This window comes from Heliangelus exortis, chromosome 8 (genome assembly GCF_036169615.1).
Source record: "Heliangelus exortis chromosome 8, bHelExo1.hap1, whole genome shotgun sequence".
Lineage (NCBI taxonomy): Eukaryota > Metazoa > Chordata > Aves > Apodiformes > Trochilidae > Heliangelus > Heliangelus exortis.
The window spans coordinates 26691458-26711953 of record NC_092429.1 but is presented as its reverse complement, the minus strand read 5'-3'; the positions used below and the strand labels follow the sequence as shown (position 1 = coordinate 26711953).

The 20496-nt window shown below is 40.4% G+C and overlaps 1 protein-coding gene across 6 annotated transcripts in view; it reads right to left on the bottom strand.

Moving 5' to 3' along the window:
* Nucleotides 1-20496, bottom strand: part of RASAL2 (RAS protein activator like 2) — a 176191-nt gene that overhangs the window by 117119 nt on the left and 38576 nt on the right. The window contains exon 1 of one of the 6 annotated variants that reach the window (XM_071751160.1): nt 10252-10400. The exons of 4 other annotated variants lie outside the window; for them this stretch is intronic. The gene's annotated coding sequence lies outside the window, so the exon portion shown is untranslated. Of the gene's footprint in view, nt 1-4248; nt 4342-10251; nt 10401-20496 lie in introns of those variants that run through there. One more of the 6 variants, XM_071751159.1, reaches the window with a different exon arrangement.

Genomic DNA, 20496 nt, shown 5'->3' with positions numbered 1-20496 from the left:
TGTCAGCAGTGAACTTGCTGAGTGTGCACTCAATGCCACCATCTGTGTCACTGACAAAGATGTTAAACAGGATAGGTCCCAACACTGATCCTTGTGGGACTCCACTTGTCACTGACCTCCACCTGGACATGGACCTGTTGACAGCCCCTCTTTGGGTGCAGCCATTAAGCCAGTTCTTAATCCACTGAATGGTCCATCTGTCAAACCCATATTTTTTTTTCAGCTTAGAGACCAGGATGTGTGGGACAGAGTCAAAGCCTTTGCTCCGGTCCAGGTAAATGACATAAGGACCAAGTGATCCTTGAATACTGACCAATGCTGATGAATGTTAATTCTTGGATTCTGACAAAACTGTCTGGAGATTAAAAAAAATGAAAATCAACAGTCAGCAGTGAAGCAAGTGCAACAACCTGCTTAGAGACACCGTTTGTTAAGTGCAATTAAAAGACTGGAGAAACATATCTAGGTGAAGACAGAGAAGGAAATAATTCTGAAGAAGTGCCTTCATACAAATCTTAACAAGAGAGTATGAAAGCTAAATGCACACTACATAAAAGAGATCAGTGTTCATCCTCTCCCTCCCTCAAACCAAAACAGAGATACCCAGGGAAGACACAGACAATTGATTCTACTAAAGAATTATTTTGTAATCAATCTACAATTAATCTTGTACTGCCCTGAGATCCAGATAAGAAGTAACAGGGAGGTGATTTATAAGAGAACTTTCTCACAAACTCATTCTCAGTATTAATGGGGCACTGGTAATACTTGGAAATAATAAAAAAGTTGCAGCAGCTCACTTACAACCCTTGGACCCATGGCTTTGGGGGCTGCACAGCTCCTTCCTTATCATGCTTCTACCAAAATCATGGTATGCTCACAATCAAGAAGTTTAGAGTGACACTTTTCCTTTCTCAAGCTGGTGTATTAACTAGGAATTAAAATGTTTTTAGAGACCTTAACTTACAAGTAATAGCTTAATACTGAGTGTAAATCCTTTTACCTTCAGGCTTTCCATATGCTAATTTAAAAGCTGGTTGGAAATGTCTGTCTGCAGAAGTAGTTTGAAGTCAGCACATGTGCACCAGAAACACCTCATTCCCACCCAAACCAGGCAGTGCTCTAGAAAGGACACTGCTCTTCCCACCAAATGTCCACTCTGCCTGTCCCCTTCCTCCTAAAGCCTATGCTGTGCTGCAGCCAGCATGCCAAGTGCCTTGGGAAACCTCTGCCCAGAGCCAAAGGAGGCAGTTCTCCTGAGGTTCAGAATCCTTTCAGCACCAGAGAGGATGAGTGAGTCAATTCAGTAGGGATTTCTACAGCCAAGAACCACTAAAGCAATGTCTGAACACATTTCCTAAACCGTGAGACCAACTGCAAAATATTTATCCACTTTTTTTTTTTTTCCTTTTAAATCCCACTTTCTTCAAGTTGCAATAAATAAATAAATAAATAAATAAGCAACAACCCAACTGATCCTCCCTCATCTGGGACATAACCATTCTTGAAGGAGGGAACTGCCCTTTCCTAGACTTAAAAAGCTCAGTTGCAAACTCCCCCAGGCACTAGAAAACCCAGGCAGACAACCCAGCCTCTCCACTTCTGATATAGAGATGAAACAGAACACGAGAGGCCAAGAAAGCATTGAAAGAAAATTAATCTCTTATAAATTTGACAATCTGCAATCAGAGGGAAGTGGAAATACTTTGAATGAAGTGAGCTTGTAAAAGTGAAGGGCTTGGCTTCTTGGGCAGGAGAGAGACAAAAAGTATGGTTCAGGTTCTCTTGGTTGAACACCAAAAGTACACCTCTCCCACTGGGTATTTAACACCCCAGAAAAGGCCCTCTTGAATCTGGGTCATAATGACAAGAACTTCTGTCCAAACAGATGTTTTCTGGGAGACTTTTGATGAAGCTTTTCCAAGTGAAGCTGTTTGCATGCTTTGGAGAAACCCTATGTCTCACACCATCTCTTGGCTGGCAAAATGCACTTCAGCTGCCTGAGGATTCTGCCCCTCTTGGAGAGGAAAACAGAAACCACTTTCTTGGATTTTTCATTTAACAGTAGGCATAACTGGGCTGTAGGTATGGGAAAACTCCTTCTGCCCACCGAAGTCGTCAATGGACAACTCAATGACACCTTCTGGAACTAAACTCATGTGGTATTTGCAAGGAGAATATAAGATTTAATAACTTTTGAGCATCTGGAATATGGTTGAAGAGCATGACAGACTAGACAGAATTTTCCCTAGACAGAATTTCCCCTCTTGTCTACATGTTAGCTCCCTCAGACCCAAGATGTAAACCACAGAAGCTCACAAATTTTGCCACTCTTTTAGCAAGTCTCAGGCTACAGCAGTCTGTGTGAGGCAGGAGACCCAGCAACTCCAGCTAACTCTGGCAAAAGCAGTTCTTCTTTAAGGGAAAATAAAAGCAGTGGTAAGCAAAAGCAACTGGTTGTCCTATACTTATATATCCCATATAGCAACATGTCTACAGGGTGAACTGGTTCCCTTAAACCTAAGCTGTTATCTACATGAAAATCAGACACTAAACCTTTGAGAAAGAAAAGGCTGAAAAGAAACTCCACAAAGGTGTCCACCAAAAGCTCTGTGGCCCCATGAGAGCAGCAAAAGCAAGACCTGACAGTTTTGGGTGATTTTGCAGCTGACTGCATCAACCTTCTTTGCCCCAGACACCCTCCCAGCTATGACTTTCTCCCTTGAGAGTCAAACTTTTAATCTTGAGTCCCACTGCTTTTCTCTCAGGTCCTAAAATGTGCCTCTCTTTGCAAAATCAGTTTTGCCAAGCTCAGACAGAAGCTTATTTGACCCAAAAGAGCCAGAAGGCTCTGTCATTGTTCCATAACTGACATGAAGTATTTACCAAGTGGTGGCTTCTCACAAATTATCCTTTTCCTTTGTTGACTTTTCATGCTACTGAAAGCAAAGCATCCAAATAATCTGTTCCAGTGAGAATACTTACAAATTATGAGAGGACCATTTGGTTTAGAAGTCCACCAGAATAGAGGAAAAAAAAGTACAGAAAGTACCTTTCATATACTGTGAGATTTAGATCCAAAACACTTATATCCCATAGAATACATTCCCAGTGTAGCTTGCTGATACACACTGATGAGCAGAAGTGAACAACAGAAAAACTCTCCCAAGCAGCCTGCAATAGTAATTCAGTCTCCCAGGAGGTCTCAGCAATACTGGGAGCCTACAGTAGAAAATTTTGTTTCTAATGTGAATTAATAGAGAGCAGAGAAACAACCCAGCCAACCCCCCAGTAGCAAACATAAGCCTGAATGCCCCAGCAGACAGAGTATATTCTTCTTTCACTGCAACTATTACTGAACTTTCTGAAGCTTTTTTGAATACTGGCGACTTGTCCAGCAGTTTAAACTGGATCCAGATGTTACCAGGCTTTTAATATGATCATATAGAGGACTCTGGAAAATGCAGAGGTTTTGGAGAAAAGGAAGGTTGATTTTTGTTTGAATAAAAAATTTAAAATTTGTGGGGTTTGGTTTTTTTTGTCTTTTTTCTTTTCTTTTGTTTTTTTCAAAGCATCACCAGTTTCCTGATTCAGGCTGGGTAGCCCACTAGAAAGTTACTGGAAAGACTGAGAGAACAGAAGGCAAATTTCTCCCCCTCCTCTCTTCCTGTCCCTTCCCCCCCTCCTGTTTTATGAGCATTGTTATCAGCAACCCTGCTGCCCTCAGTATCTACCTGAGAGCAGACATCAATTTAGGTGGCTCATTACAAAACTGTGAATCTAGATTGAGGAACTAGATCTGTTCTGCTGTCTTGAACACTGCTTAAAAGACAGCTCAATTTCTCCCTCTCCCTTGTATTTCATTTACAGCAGCAGGCTTGATAGCTTAATCAGGGCACTACAACACTGCAGAGGCTCCTGTGCTTGCAGGAGTGCATACCCCACACCCAGAGTGTTTCTGAGATAGAAATGCTATTGTTTTTCACTAGATGATGCCTGTTTTTAAAGGGAGATATGAATTTTTAAAAGCACATGGCAAAACATCATACACCACTTCCTCACCAGGAAAGGCCCTTTTTCAGTTTCTTTTAAAAAGTTGAGATAGCATAACAGAGACTCACCTATGTCATGTTAATGAAACCAAGTTAAAAAACAATTTAAACAACTATAGTACTTCTCAAAGAACGTCTCACTGTACTCAGCTGCTACACAAACAGAAGCAGAATGAAACAAAATTGAGTTCATTACCTGGACTCAAATCACTTTGACTATCATCTGTCTTCCCCTCACTTACTGCCTCACTGCCAGGCTCTCCTTTTCGGCTCATTATCTTTGAAAAGCCACTTGAGAGAGAAGAGAAAATGCCACGGATGAAATCACCCTGCTGTTCAGAGTCCACCCAATGCACAGCTTGCAGGAATGGCTTTGCATCCCTGTTGCCAACGTGTGGCACGGGTTCAGACAGAGAACGATTGAAGGGAACCCGGAACGGTCTACTCCTTGCCTGGAAAAATGTCTCTGTTGGACCTTTGTGGAGATCATCAGCACTGGGAGCATCCACACTCATAGAACTCTTGGCAAGACCTGGATGGTTGCATTCCCCTTCCAGGCACTCTCTTTTGTTTATCCTCCAGGGAAGCCGAGGATACGTCTGCCACCTGTACACCCTGAGTGATTTCTCGGGGTTAGAACTCATTTGTTTATCCATCTTCCTGCTTTTCATTTGGTGGTACCACTGGTAGTTTTTCAAGGCAGCAGTGCCAGCAATTTGTTCCGACAATGATCTTCTGGAGGTTCTGGGTGAGAAGCTGCAGTACTTCTTGTAAGTGCTCATTTTCCAGTCTTTGAATTTCAGCTCTTAACTTGTGCTCCTTGTCAGTGAAGAATCAGAGAGCTCTAGTTCCTCACTCACCATTTTAATGCCCCAGTCATTTTCTTCACCCCTGTGACTGCAAGACAACAAAGGTTCTTCCTGAAAAGCTTCAGCCTCAATCCAAGAACCAGGTATTTCTACATTCCAGCAAGAAAGATGTGTCCTCCCCTCCAGCAAGTGGGCTTCCAATGGCACCGAGGCCTTGCTGCCATTTCCTGCATTGTCACATTTCTGCACCAAGCACTCAGGAAATGACTAAAAGAACCCAGACATGAAAAACCACAGTCGTGTGCTGCACCAATCAGGCTTCACTTTTTTCAGTCTACATTAAAGATTTGGCTTTTAAAAAAAAAAATAAGAAAAAAATCCCCTAAAAAAAAATGCCGAAGTACTTCACTCTAGAGTCACTGCAAAGTCTCAGAAAAGCTTTAAAAGTTGGAATACTTAACTGAGCCGGGCACATTTTGTTCTTAAGCAGTAAAATATAAAGTAATATACAGCATAAAGATGATTCCTGAGTTTCTATTTACCACAGGTACGTCCTATAACTTAGGAATACTTCAGCTGCCTTTTAGAGAGAGGTAAAATAGGTGGATTCATCAGAATCGAGCACTGGAACTCCTGGAGAAGACAGCAAAGGGGATGAATGGAGTAAGGAAAAGAAATGTTGAAACTTAACATAATGACAGGGAATAAGGGGGAGGAGAAAAGGAACAGAGAGGGTGGGTAGGACTTCACCAAGTCCAAAGAGAACTTCAACAGACCAAAGGGAAGGTTTTGAGACATGATCCTCCAGCAAACAGAACATGTCAGCAGGCAGATTCTCCTTTTTCTCCCACCATCTCCCCTTCCCCCCCCCCCCCAGCTTTTTTTTTTTTTTTTAACAACAGAAAAGGTATTTTATAGATCTAGTTGGAATGAATAAGATGGAAAAAGTCCTATCTGTCTAACCAAGAAGGAAAAAAACCCTTGCCTTCTCTACAATTTAGGAAACAGCTGACTGTTTTAAAATCTCATAAAGAAAATATCCACTGGTGAGCTCAGATCACGCTTGCCAAGTTTTAGATCAGAACACTTCAATCTCCAGTCTACTCAATCCCTGAAAATAGGGGGTTTCTAATGGAACCACTGACGGACACTTGGCAATGAAGTGAAAATGAAAACTAATTCTCAAGATATATAAAATGATAATCTGGTCTGGCAGACCAGTAAAGCTTAACTAACCCACTGTGGGTTCTTGCTTTTTAGTTAGACTGCATTCATCAGCCAAAGCACATTCCTGACAGCTGCAGATGCAAAAGCTTCCTTCCTTAAATGTATACATGGAAAAGGGGATCACTGCTGCCTAGAACAGGGATGGAGACACCCAGAAATCTTGGTCAGGCAGAGAAATAATTTCCTTATGCAGTGGGGAGGTTACGTTCTTCATTTAGAAGTGACTGAAGCACCTATCTAAAGCTGTCATGTTCAAGAAGTTGCAACACAGAACCTCATATGTAGATACAGCTCAGACATGGAAACGCAAATTCCCCATCAAAAATAACAGTGCTGACTCTGGTGCTTTGTAGAAGTCATGCTCAGAGCACCAGTCTGAAATGACAAAATGTATCTGAACAAGAACTCTGCTAAAATTACCACCAAGAGTAATGATCTCCTCAAGGAAGCAAAAGGAGCTGTGAATATGGACAGAGATAGAAGTATCCCCACCCATTGTGAAAATGAGAAAAAATTTACCAGGAAAAAGGTAACTGGCTCTTCTCTTCTGCTTTTATGATACCAGTAGTTGCTGATCACCCTCTGATGGAGGCCATCTGGTCCCATGGACTTGCATGGGTTGAGTAATTCCTGACATGATTCTCATCTGCTGTCTGGTAGTTTTCACTTTCTCAGTCCCTTTCACCAAGTACAGACACCTGGAACCTTTGTTTCTTGCAAACACAGCATCAAGGACCCCAACTTAAACTGGGTTTGCTGTTACTGGATCACCCATCCCTTTCAGTAGTGAGTCCTTCTTTTCCTTGGTGAGCTTTTTTCTACCAATGTAACAGTGAAGAAGCAGTAGTGCTTTCAACAAATGCTTTGAATTAGCCAGTCTGGTAAAGCAGGCTTTAGGAAACTTCAGAAATAAAAAGAAAAAAATACAACAGATGATGATGTGGTTCACTTCAGCAGCACAAGCCATAATCAGCAGAGAAAACCAAGAATGTGAGGTAGGTTTCTGGTCAGCTCTGCAAGCCTTGCTTGTACAAGTTTCTGCTTGCACATACAGTTTTGGTTTGGGAACACAGAAGGGCAGGTGAGGACAGAAAACAGAGACAGCCAGTGCAGCAGCCAAAGCCTTCCTGAGATTTGCTTGCTATAGATTTCTAGCACACTTTCTAACTCCTGTAGGAATGTAACAATCAAGTTGAGCACCCATGCAAACCCCATTTTGAAAGCACTTATCTGCTGTATCAGAGGATTCTGTATGACCAACAGGAATGATTCAGCTGAGAGAATGTGACACCAGCTGGGTCAATGTTATTGTGAAGCAGGGATTTAGCACAACAGTGTGCTTTGGACTGAATGAAAATTTAGGGGAGACACTTGTCTTTGCATGAGGATAGAGATGACCACCAGGATCAGTTTCATCCTAGTTCTCTTTTTCACCCTGTGGACATCTGACCATATGGAAAGATCATTTCATCTCCTTCCCTATACAACTTGCATTACATCAATCGCTGATTTCCACAGACCACCCATTTCAGCAAGGGAAGGCACAGCAAGATTAACCACACCTCAGTTACTGCCTGAAGCAACATGCAAAACCAGTTACGGGTTCACTTCTACTTAAAAATATTTTTATTGGTGTGGCCAGGGGCTGAGCCACAGTTCTGCACAGGACTAACAACACATAAATAGACAGGCTTCAATAAGCACTCAGCATGAAGCCCAGGAACAGTTTAGTTTAAGTCTGAATAACTTTAATGGTCTTTATTTTGCCTTATGATTTCAGATTACCACTGATCAGATCAATGCACTTTGTGATCAAAGAAAAAGTCATCCAACTGCCTTCTCTTAGCTGAGACCTCACAGTGCACTCTACAGAGTGTAAAATGATCTGTCCCAAAATGCTTCTAAAAGCAGCATACAAGACTTGCATGTTTACTGACATAAAGTCAGTGATATATGGGTTTCCTTAGTCTATAAATAAAACAATTCTTTTCAATTGCTAGCTCAAAAATTTCATTCTGGGCTTAAGAGTCAAACTGGACTCTCTCCTTACAGGCATCACCAGTGGCAAAGATGATGTCCAAACAAACGCTGGACCTGTACTAATACAATGCTACTGTGTTAAAACTGGTCTCTAGCATTTCCTGCCTACATATAAAATGCAAGAAAGTAGCAAAACTTTGTCCTTTATCCCAGAGTCCTGTTATTAATGCAAAGAAGTTCAAGTCCTTTCAGAGCAGCAGTTCATCCTGGGAAGCATTTACACACTGTCACTGTCATAAAGAAACCAACTCTACAGCAGTGCCTGCAAACACTTTGGTTCTGTGAGATCCCAAACCACACCGAGCCACCCACTCATCTGTCTGCAGGTAAAATAACCAGAAGAGAAGAAAGAAGATTGCCAATTAACCTGAGAATTCTGGAATATTTGCACTCTTACCTCCTGCTTTTAATACCTGCTCCATCAAAACATCATCTTCAGCTAGAAAATTTTCCTCAGGAGAAGGTAATGTTTTCATGCCAAAATCATTCATTTAGCTTTTTCAGAAAATTACTGTTTTCTTCATAGCAATCCAATCATTTATTCATCTAATGTGACATGTTTAACAGCATTCTTTCATTACTCCCAGATATTTAAGTCATTTATGCACAAAATGGAGATTTGCTACACTGGAATATAACTGTACTTCAATTTCAGGGATATACTCTGAAAACAATCTTAAATTTATACCAACATCTTGGCAATGGCCTCCTGCATGGGCAGTCCACTCTCCACCACTCTGCTTTCAAAAAAATCCTAGCTCTGCTTGATGAAGCTTCAGAAATTCCTGAGATTATCTGTTGTTTAATACTACCAGACAAAAGCAAAAAAAATGATAAAAAATTCATGTTTGAGGCTCATACTCTGTCTGAAAGCTGTCTAGTGCTTGAGTAAAGGCAATAACTTTGTGTAAAATTTTAGTTCACCTTTAACACAGCTGAGATAATGATGAATAGAGACATGCCATGACTGAACTACTCTAACTAGTTTTGGACCAAGCACAAACTTACTAGCTTTTTATTTTTAAAAACATTTGCCAAGACGTAGACTGGGAGGAAAGAAAGAGAAGAGAGAATTAAAAAAAACTAAAAACCAAACCCCACACAACCACCAAAACCCAGAATAAACCCTGAACGTTTAGTCATGACACTTGGTTTTTCAAACAAACCCTCTCTTCTAAATAATAAAGACAACAGGCTAAGGTAACACCCTCTGAGAAGATCCCAGCTAGTCCACAACCACCAGCCAAACATGCAGAAAAGGTAAAACAAATTGCACCCTGCTTCTTCCTCAGACAACTGAGAATGAATGCAGTCAGGCAGAGATCCTTGATTTTGTGGCCTTGCTCCCCTTAGCTCTTTTCCCCCTCAAAACTAGTCCAAAGCTCACTGCACTGGAACAGTTCCTGGAGGAGTAATCAATATATAGAGCAGAAACCATCACAAGCATCTTCCAATTGACCATTGTTGGCATGTTGCTAAATAGCATAAAAGATGAAAGATTTTTTTTCCTTCCCTTTAAATTAGAGACTTTTCAAAATATTAACTTTTGTTTATGCAAGGCCAAGTAATTAATGACCTAACATCCCCTTCCCATCTCCTATCACCAAGATGCATCTGTTTCCCCCAGCAACATTTCCTGCAGGTGGATGGATATCAGTTCTCAGCTCAGGGCTGCCCAGTGCACCTGATTTACTTGACTGCTTAATATTTAGTGCATGAAGCTATGCAGAGGAGAAATGAAAGAGCACCTTAAAAACTGTGGCATTTGCAATTAGAATGACAAGGAGAACAAAGTCTGCTGGAGTTTGCAAGTGGCATGGCTGGAATACAGATACTTTACTGAGCCCAAATTAGAGATCTTGAGAGTAAAGCTGCCATGGGTTTATTGGAGGAGCTTTGAGCTGGCAAAGGGCATCAGTGACCACACTTGAAAGCTCACCCATCCCAGATCAATCACCAAGGTATTCTGTTTCCACTGTCACTATGCTGAGAATTAAATCTATCTATGGACAAGCTCGACAGTGACACCAGCACATTTAAGTGCCAGGGAGCACCTCATTTTCCTGACTGGAAATTTCTGTGCCAAGCCATGCTGTAGCTTTTGCATCATCATTGCCCTTTACCTTTCACTACAGCCAAAGCTGCAGAGATGCAGACTGACTCAGCTCCTCCTCTGTGGTGGTCCAGCTTCCTGAAGGCAGGTGCTGAAACACTCTTCAAAATGCCTGCCCTCTAATTCCAAGGCGAAACTTCTATGATTTCTCTGCTGTTAAGAGACTCATCACTCGACAGTCACCTGCCTTCATTTTTCCATGCTATTCCCTTGATCTGCACAAGAAGCTGCTACAGCCCTGTCAAGTGAGCAGAGAGATAATATAAATTTATGAGATGATGGGCTTTGGATGGGTACCAGGAAAAGTTAGCAAGAAAATCCCATTTCAATACATGACAAATAAACCTGTAGAACTGATTTTATTTCCGCTAGCAATCTTTTCTTGTTGTTGATGACAAAACAGCTCATGCCAAGCTTCAGGTGCCATAAAAATATAGATTTAAAAGCCAAATACATGCAGAGGCTACGTGATCCCACATGCAGCTGCCAGCAATACCACCCAGAGACAGCCAACTAATTTACCAACATGCCCTGATGCAAATAAACAAACGTGTGACCTCCAAGTAAGCACTCTGGAAACTGCTGTGCAGCATGGAACAGTAAAACAATCCATTTGTAGTGAGCAGGGCAGTCAGCCTAGAACTTTGTGGAAATTTACAGGTTTCTGTCAGTTCTGTAAATTCACAGGTTTCCTGCCCTGCAGGTCTAACTCCTCTATGGCCTCACCTCCATGAAGCCATCAAAAAAGGGGCAAAAACTGGGAGGAAACCCTCTGGAGCCACAGATCACCAGGTTCAGCCCTTGCAGACAGACAAGTGAACTGATTTACCCCCTGACACCTCCTGCAAGACAGTCCTTTTGACTATATAGATGAAAGAGTGTTTATCTCCACTCAGACACCCATTTCTTCATGATTACTGGTTGGGCTTGGTACCATTTGAAATATCATATACTACTACCAAAATTAGGATTTTAATGACTTTGTTTTTCAGCAAACAAAACTACCTTTCCATTTCCCCATTCATTTTCCAGTTGAAGCGTTCTGGATTTTTGGGGAGAGAGGGGGGGAAGAGGGAAAAAGGACATTATTCATGAAATCTTTACAAAGGGGTTTACCAGATAAACACAGGTGAGATCCCTGCATACAAACCAACTGCAGCGTAATCCCTACTAAGTGAGGAAAAAAAGGTACAGTATACAGGCATGAGTGAAATAACACCTCAAAAATGGTCTTGGTATCTATGCTCAATTAGCAGGTGTACATATAACAAAGCTTTTACCTTTATTTTTATGTAACTAAAGGAGCACATCCTCAGTTCTGACTGTTGCAAAAATAAGACCTACCAATGCTAGTCTCCACCAAGAATATTAGGAATTGGACTTGTAATTTCATTTTATGTTTTCTAAAAATTAATTGCTCTGCTGGCCTTATTTTATTCTGCTCTTCCCTATGACAGAGAATAAGCTACCTTTATTTGAGCTACTTCTTCACACAACACTCAGTCCAGTCTGTAACAAGAAAGTGAACAATTAGCTCACACAATCTGAAACATAATTCTGAAGTATCTAAGCCCATGATGTTTGACACATACAGAATCTGTCAGTGAACTGAAGGACCATGACCAAACAAGCTTTGGTATCCAGGGAGGTTTCTGCCTGCCAGATCAAATCACAAAGAGCAATTGTTTGAAAACCTGCATATATGACAAGATAAAGTGCTAGCCATGGAGCTGGGCACTGGAAGAGCTGCATAGAATCAAATGGGAAGAATAAATTAGAAATACAGAATTATTTTAGCCTTTGAATTTAAGCAGAGAAATTCTTTGAGCTGTATAAAAACTACCCTAAAACTCACCTCACAGTCCCTCCAGATTGCTGCTTTAATATTAGCAAATTTAAGTGCAACAACTGACAATAATCCAGTGATGTGTAGGAGTTCAGTATTAAACCTTCATCTAAATGGAGAAATGGATCACAAAGAGGAAAGATGAAACATGCCAGTATGTCAAGATGCCAGAAGTTTGGAAATAAAACATTCAGTACCAGCTTGGAAAGAGAGTCTGTAAAATTCCATTTATGGTGGGGCCAAATACTACACACAGCATGGAGAAAGTAGTAAAAAAGAAAAAAAAAAAAAAAAAAAGAAAAAACCAAAAGACAAACAAACAAAAACCAACCCCACAAAACACCAAACAAAACCAAAAAACCAATTAACTAAAGGAGAAGGAAAAAGAGATGAGGAGGAGAAAAAAAGAGCAGCTATTACGTTTAAATGACCTTCTAACCAGAAGAGTTCTTTCTCCACAGGTTTTCTGTTGGGAATAGCCTGGAGTCTGAGCAAAAGCCAGAAGACAAGGGCAGAGACAAAGTGCTGAAATGAAAATGAACCTTTTGACAGGCAGCCTGAGCCAGCCACAAGCCCATCACCAGGGCTGGAGGAGATTTCACAACTGGCAACAACATGCAGAGCAAAAAGATGAAGCAAGTTGACCTGCAGGCACCAAAACAGCACAAGAGTGGAGGAAAAAAAGGAATACACCCTCTCAGACTGCAAGAGGGTATCTGTGATTTATAGAATGATTTATAGAAAGATGTCCCAGTGTAAGACATTGCTTGCATTCACACTGTGTGACCTCCAACATTTTAACCTCTACATCCTAACACTAAGCCTGAAATTAGAATTAAAAAAAAAAAACCCTTAAAAATTAATATGAATAATGTGTGATGGTAACATGTGCAAAAAAAGTGTCTCCCAAAAAGAGAAGGACACAGAATAATTTCAGCCTTTGAAGAGAGAGGAAAGAGGAAGGGAAGAGAATTTCTCCTTCAGAGACTATTTAGGGAACAAACTTGTGACACATGCACAGACCTTCTCACTGCAGGACCCATAAAACCCCAACCAAACAAAAACTGGACATTATGGAAAAGGATTTAAACAAAACACCTATCACTGCACCCCAGACAGAGGCTCCAGCCACTAAAACTGTGCTTCTGAGGACTGCTGTCTCTCCTGAAGCCCTGTCCTAAAACAACTACACACAACAGCAAGCCCATGCCCATGACACAAGCACTTAATTTGTGTCTTTTCATTCATTATTACTGCCCCAGAGGCTACCGCTCTTCCAAGTTCCAAAATTGCTTTTGTTTCATCAGGTGTGAGTACTGGCACAACTGCCTATTTCTGAGGTCAATCCTTTCCAAATTAAGCATGCAAAGTCTCATTTGTAAGTATGCACAGGCAGCAACTCCAGACACTGCTCAGCAATCTCTTTAAAAAGAATGTCCTCAATTATTTCCACTGCAAAAATGGAAATTTTAACCAAATGGTTTAACAGTATCAGGAAAAAAAAAAAAAAGTAACAAATAGAAATCCCTGAACTTTATGCCCTTGCATTTAATGTTTCTTAAATGCTTTTTATTTAAACCCCTGGACAGTTTTGAACAATCCTTTTTAGCATGCTACCATGACAGCCATCACACCTACAAAAAAACCAGCTTTCCAAAAGAAGCCACTATTAGTCCACAAAACAAATTACTGCCAGCCCTGTGAAATGACCTGCCAATAACCTGCAGTTCCAGTAAAGTACTTCTGTTCCATCTTCTCTTGAGGTCCAACTATTGTCAAAAAGTTACTTGATTAAAACACTTCTAAAACTACTCTAAGGCCTTCAGAATTACTCACTTGATCAGTAAAAGGGAAAACAAGCTGTTATTTGCTATTTTCACCTTGGTCACACAAGCATTCACTGCCAGTAAACTGTGCTCCTACCTCACCAGGCTGTGCAGAGCTTCTGTGAACAATTAAATCCAACTCTGAAATTGTATCTTGAGGCCTTGAACCAACCTGCCAACAAGTCAAGATGTATGTACTCTAAATACAAAACACAAAGCCACCTTGGGTTTTATAAACACATAAACAGCCACTGGAGTTAAATGAAATTAATGAACATGTGTATTCCAAGAGACAGAAGAGCACTTGCATGGCTTCACTTAGCAACTTCTTATCATCTATGCCTTATAAAAATGTTTTTACACATATGAAACACTCATATACCAGTGAGACATACAATCAGGATTTAATCAGATCTCCACAGTTTTATGTACAAATCCCTTAGGACTCCCAAGTTCCAAACCGAAACATGAATTGTTGCATCTATTTTCTAATAGAGACCATGTGGCTCAGGAGTTGAGTACATGAGTTTTCAAGAAGTCTGCATAGTATTTTTGGAGGTATTTCTACTTCAAACAAGCAATCCAGTTAAGCAGAGATAAACATGCACATGCATCAGTGACCTTGTTTAAACAATGCACCAATTACTGTGATAAAACTGGCTGCCAAATCTAAATATAGACTTTTAGGAAAAAACAGTGGAGTTTGAGTAGAAGACAGACTTCTCATATTTACTGTTTACCTCATTATCCAAATGAATGTGTAATTTGGCCTCTCTCCCCTTTTTCAGGCTGCATGACCACTTTTTCCCACTCAGAGCCAAGAGAGCTCTGGCTGTTACTGGAAACCCAGCATGATCCAGCACATTTGATGCTCTGAGTGCACTTGGTGCAATTTCAAAGCTTGCATCATGGGTTGGGTATGTGTGTGCTGCTCCCCCCAGACAGCCCCAGGCTTGACACAAGGCAGATAGGCACCACAGGACTGAATCACAGCTAGAGAAACAGGCAGGTTTTCTAATTTTTAAAAATTTTTTTTATTTTTAATGAAGGCTTGGGAGGGGAAGGGGGGTGGTGGGGTTGGAGAAAAATCCCATTCAAAACCCAGTCAAAGTTTACAGCTTCGGATGCTCAAGGAGGAAATGAGAGGAGGAGGGGGAAAGAGAAAAAAAAGAAGGAGAAAGTTCTTTTATTCAGGGTTATATTTCTAGGTTATTGCCAGTTTTGTTTTGTCACTGGGCTACAGAAAGTAGTCCTGTGTGAATTAATTCGGCATTATCCTTTCTAATTTTTTCCTAAGTCCCTGCTGCAGTATTAACCTAATCTTCTTACATAGGACATGGCATGGCATCTGCTTCCCCTGCCATGCTGGGGCTGATATTTTTCCACAACAAATATTTCTGACTGCAGCAGACATCCCATCACCCATCCCCTTTTTCCCCAACCACACAGGAGCAAGAAAAATCCACCTCGACTTTTGGGAAACAAAATATCCATACTGAGGACACTGAAACTGAAATCTGGATTTGTTTTGAAGTACAGCAAGGTAGCATGATTTATAACCATCACGTATGGGAAGGAACTGAGCTGAAGTCCTTTTCCTCACTGCTAAAAATACTCACAGACTTAGCTTTTTTTACCCTTCTTGATCTATTTAATTACAGTAGAGTTTGATTTTGCTCACGGGCTGAGGCTACAGGAGAGAAATCTGTGCCCATCATTCTCTGCTCTTACTTTGCACCAGTTAAGAGGCACATTCATTCTTACTGTTTCAAAACAAGTTTAAACTAACTTGCATTTTTTAAAAAAAAAAAGGTTTTCTCCCCAGTTGTCATGGCTAGGGTTAATGTCAAACTATTTTTTAATTTCCTTTCTCCATGCTTGCACAGGCCAAACCTATTTGTGACTTCCCTCCTCAGATGCAAGCTGCCACACACAGATCAATTATACAGAAATACAATGACTTACAGTCAAGAAATCATTTGGGAAAAAAAAACCAAACATATGGAGCGCAACTTATTTATAAATATCTTCAAAAAGGAGCCTTGAAATATTACACCCCTGGCTGGAGATGCATGAGGCAGAAGAGGTGGGGAGTGGCAAGGGAAGAGGCAGACAAGGATTATTTTTGTCATTGTAAAGTTCTGTTTTCTTCTTACAAAAACCCAAAACAAAACAAAAAAAACCCAAGAAAGGCCAGGAAATCCTCCCAATTTGGCATTCTCAACACCACCACATTACATGAAATACAAGGCCTCCACTTCCTCTTCTCTCATTTCACAGCAAGTTAGGATGGAGCAGGATGATGCCAATGTCTGATTTCATGGAGCTGCTACAAGCAGAGAAAAAGCCTCATAGGTCAACTCTGCACAAGCTCAGAGATTATCTTCATTGTTTGGGTGATTTCTAACTTCTTGTCCCATAGTAATGCATCCATTTTTTAACGAAAACCATTATCAGGTCTTAGGGTCAGTAAAGTTCCTCCTACACTTCTCATTGCTACACCAAAAACTTAACTGGCCAGGCCCCCTGCAAAAGCCAATGAGGCTCTCCTCTTGCTATCACCAGCTAGAGTTTTGGGGGAGAAATGGTCAAAAGGGAAGAAATGATGGAAGGAAAAGACCCCAAAGCTCAGAACAATCCTCTCATCACTTGCAACTCTCAACTTGTAGGAGGGATGAGTGGGACAGGGACCCAATTGGCTCTTTCTCCTGCCCACAGCAAACACAGAAAATTAGGAAAGGGGGTGGAGCTCATTTTAAAGTCTCTTTTCCAACCTATACCTCAGGTTCCCACTTCAGAGCAGCTGTGCCCTCCCTGTATGCCAAGGGCAGAGCAAGGCACAAACAGCTTCACACTAAAAGGTGCTGGTGGCATGGGATTAACACACAATTTTCAGACTCAGGGAGAAGTGGAGTGGTTTTACCACCATGCAGTTGGCATGGTTTCTAGCAACAGAGGCCAAAAATCACCTCCCTGTATAAATATAGACATAGTGACCTAGGGCAACTGAAACCATAACAAAATTAAGTTTCTGCTCTCTGAAACACTGTCAAGTCCTCCTTTCATCTTGTTGACTGTCTGAAAAACTGATAGAAGAAAACCAAGTATTATTCCGGGATAAAGTGGCAGAGAGGAGAAACAAAACACAATAGGAATCAATCAGACCTTATCTTCTTAAAATATAACCCCCCTCCAGGAATACAATTTGCTGCAATTAAATATAAAACAACAATACTGAATATAATCCTTAACAAATCATCTCAAGAGTTTAAGAAGTTGTGGTTTGGTTTGGGGGATTTTATATATATAAATGCATTTTTTTAAATTGACCTGTCAAACCTACTTCTGACCTTCTCCCAACTGATAAGCATGAGACAACATGAGGTAGGCAAGACAGGTGACTTTCCAGGACAACCAAGATAACTTTTTCAATTAAGATCTTTTGAGTATTTCACTCTTAAACTCACAAGAAGCCTTAGATCTCTGCATGGACTGTATGCAACTTCCCTGAATTTCTTCCCAACATGATTTATTCATCTAGCAGACACAGTGACATCACCAGGCTCTCTCAAAACAACAAGAAATTACTGATACTAAAGTGCTTGAAAGGGACAGAGAACACTATAGATATTTACTGTCCTATAGTAAATACAAGATTGGTTTTACATTCAAGACAGGTTTAATTGCCAATACTTAAAATAACCCCTTATACACTCTTTAGATATAAAAAAAGTTATTTCAACAAGCCCTCTTTTGAGTTCCCTTGTCCTTCCTGTTCCAGTAAAATTTTGATATGGGATCTGTTTCTCATGCTCAGAAAGCACGAGCTTGTTTTTCTCTATTTTCTTACTTGCTTTGTTCCATGGACAGAAAGACATTCCCCAAGCTGCTGAGAAGCAGAATACACTGTTCCCAGAGCAGATAACCATGATTCACTGTCTCCTCACATGACAGGGTGTAAGATCACCCACACTTCCCTTCCCAATCCCAACCAACAGCAAATTTTCAGCGTTAACTCAGGTTTTTTGTCAAACGAACAAAAATTCATGTTTCTTGCCAAACCACTAAACCATGTTCAAGGTTTAGAATGTACACCCAGCTTAGCACATCAAAGTGGTTTGGGGGGAAATTCAGGTAAGCAGAGACAGGAGGATAGTTTAAGTCCAAAATCAGCTTGATATTTATTTGTGCTTGATATTTATTTGATATTTATTTGTGCACAGAAGTACAAGCAAACCCTAAACTCACTGCTCCCAACAGGCTGCTGCTGGACCGTGCAGAAGCTCTGGCTAAGATGTGATCTTGCAGGAGCATTTTGATGTTCCAAGCTGTTTAAAATCTTTCACTTCGGTGATTGTGAGTTCACAACTCCTCAGCTTAAAGCAGCACAACTGAGGAACCTGTACCAAGGGTGGGAGAAACCAAACAAATACTTCTTGAACTGTCTTTGTTACTCAAATCAGTCTACTGTGGAATTTCTAATTTTCCAGAAACAGTCCAAGATTTTAACAGAGATGACTGCACACCAGTTCCTCAATCAGAATCTTTTTGTCACAGTCACCAGTTGGTTTTATTCCTCTCCTTCATTCTTCTACCCTACTGAGTTTTTTCAATTACTTTTTCTTCATTCTCTCCTCTCTAAACTTCCCATATTGATGATCTTTAAGGTCCCTTCCAATGCTAAGCATTCCATGATTCTGTTACAACCATCAAACACCACCAAAAGATGGATTAAACCCCATAACCTTTCCTGTTGTATAAACTGTATTTCTCACAGCTGAATAGTCCATATCCGTTCCAACCTACAAGGATTTTAAGAGACTGCATATCACTGAAGTTAATAGAAGAGTTCACCCACCTGCACCTATGCTTCCAGTTCATTTTAGAAAGTCCTCTTTGTAATCACAACTCTAGACTACCAACTGTGTAACAATAAAATAGGTTTAGCAACACAAAAACATCCATTCCAACACTGATTTAATTTTCTCTTTTTAACACTTTTTGAAGTTGGCAATGAGAGCATTACTTAAATGAGAGCTTCAACCCCTTTACCATTTAGACTAAATTTTGCACCAGTCAGTCATGAGGATTTTCTGGTGGAACTAACCAGAGAAAGTAGCAATTTCTGGGTAACCCCACCAAAGCCAGGGGAGGAAAATCACTGCTCACACATTCTTTTTCTATTAATAAGTGCAATTTTATTAAATGTAAGGATTCCTACTAAAACAACTGAAGCCAAGTGCCACAAACTACACTACTGGGAAAATTAAGCAGTATGAAAGACCAATGCACAAAAGATTAGTGACACACAACATAATTTCAACAACAAGGATAAATAAATACTTTAAACTGTATTTAAAGTTCAGAAATGTAGAGCCAGGAATAATAGGGGAAATATTACACAGAGGGGAAGGGGAAAGGAAGAGAAGGAAGAAAAAAATATTCACTGTCTCAAGATCTTAACTTTAGGGATGCCAATGCAGCTTCTTCTGTCACAGGCAGGTCTAATGCTGCCATTACCCAGCTATAGAGATTTGACAGCTGACGTAGAGCTCTTGAAATTTGACAGCTAGAAGACTGTAATTTATCAAGTGCAGATATATTTGAACACTTATCCAGGAAAAAGTTGAATTCAGCTTGGAGAAGAACTAGGTGCTGCCTGCTTTCTGTACCAGAAAGTAACGGGTGAGGTCAAAAGATATATACACGGACTTTTAAAGCTTCAAAATCTACAGACACAAGCAGGAAATTAACATTTGTACTTTTTCTGACTAATCTAGTTAAACTTTCAGCCCCAAAGCAACTTCCAGAATTAAATTAACTCCCGAGTTTAAATTCACTCATCCTTCTACCTAAACTATCATCTAATTTGTTATCTTCTCTCAGGCCATACTAAGATGGGAAATCTCATTTTCAAAACTAATTCACTCCCTTAGTGTTATCTGATAAGAACCCTCAGGACTGCAAATTTAATCATAATAACAACAGAAAATACTGACAAGTGAAGTGAATACCTCTAGTGTTTACACCATCAGCAATAACTGTTTATTTACACAGTGGTAGTTGTGGAAAGCTGGCTAGCAGAAGGCAAAATAGTTTCCTGTCACAGCCGATATGATACTACCCTCTGTGAACTTCAAGTGGAGAAACACAGGGATATTAAAAATATATGTTCAACAATGAAGATGATTTAACACAGATAACAAAGCCTATAAGAAACCTTCCCCATTCAGAATTACGGTGGCTTTGTTCAGTTTGGAATTAAATAAGGAAAACTTATATTGATCACCAAAAAAGCCTGTCCCAAAACATTTCTACAACACTCCCAGCCAAAACACAGGGAGAATACTGAAGATATTATTAGTCCAGTTTTTGAAGCTGGAAAGACAACATGGAACTCTTAATGTCTGAAAGGAAAATCTGGAATGCAGAATTGTCAGAGAATCTGACTTGTAGTCCAGGGATAAAGAAATACCCTTTATTGTCATGTCAGAGGGGGACTGTAAATTAACTTCCACAAGGAAAATCAACTGTAGAACAACACAAGGAGCCTTGCTGCAGTCCCTTGATTATCTGTAGGGAA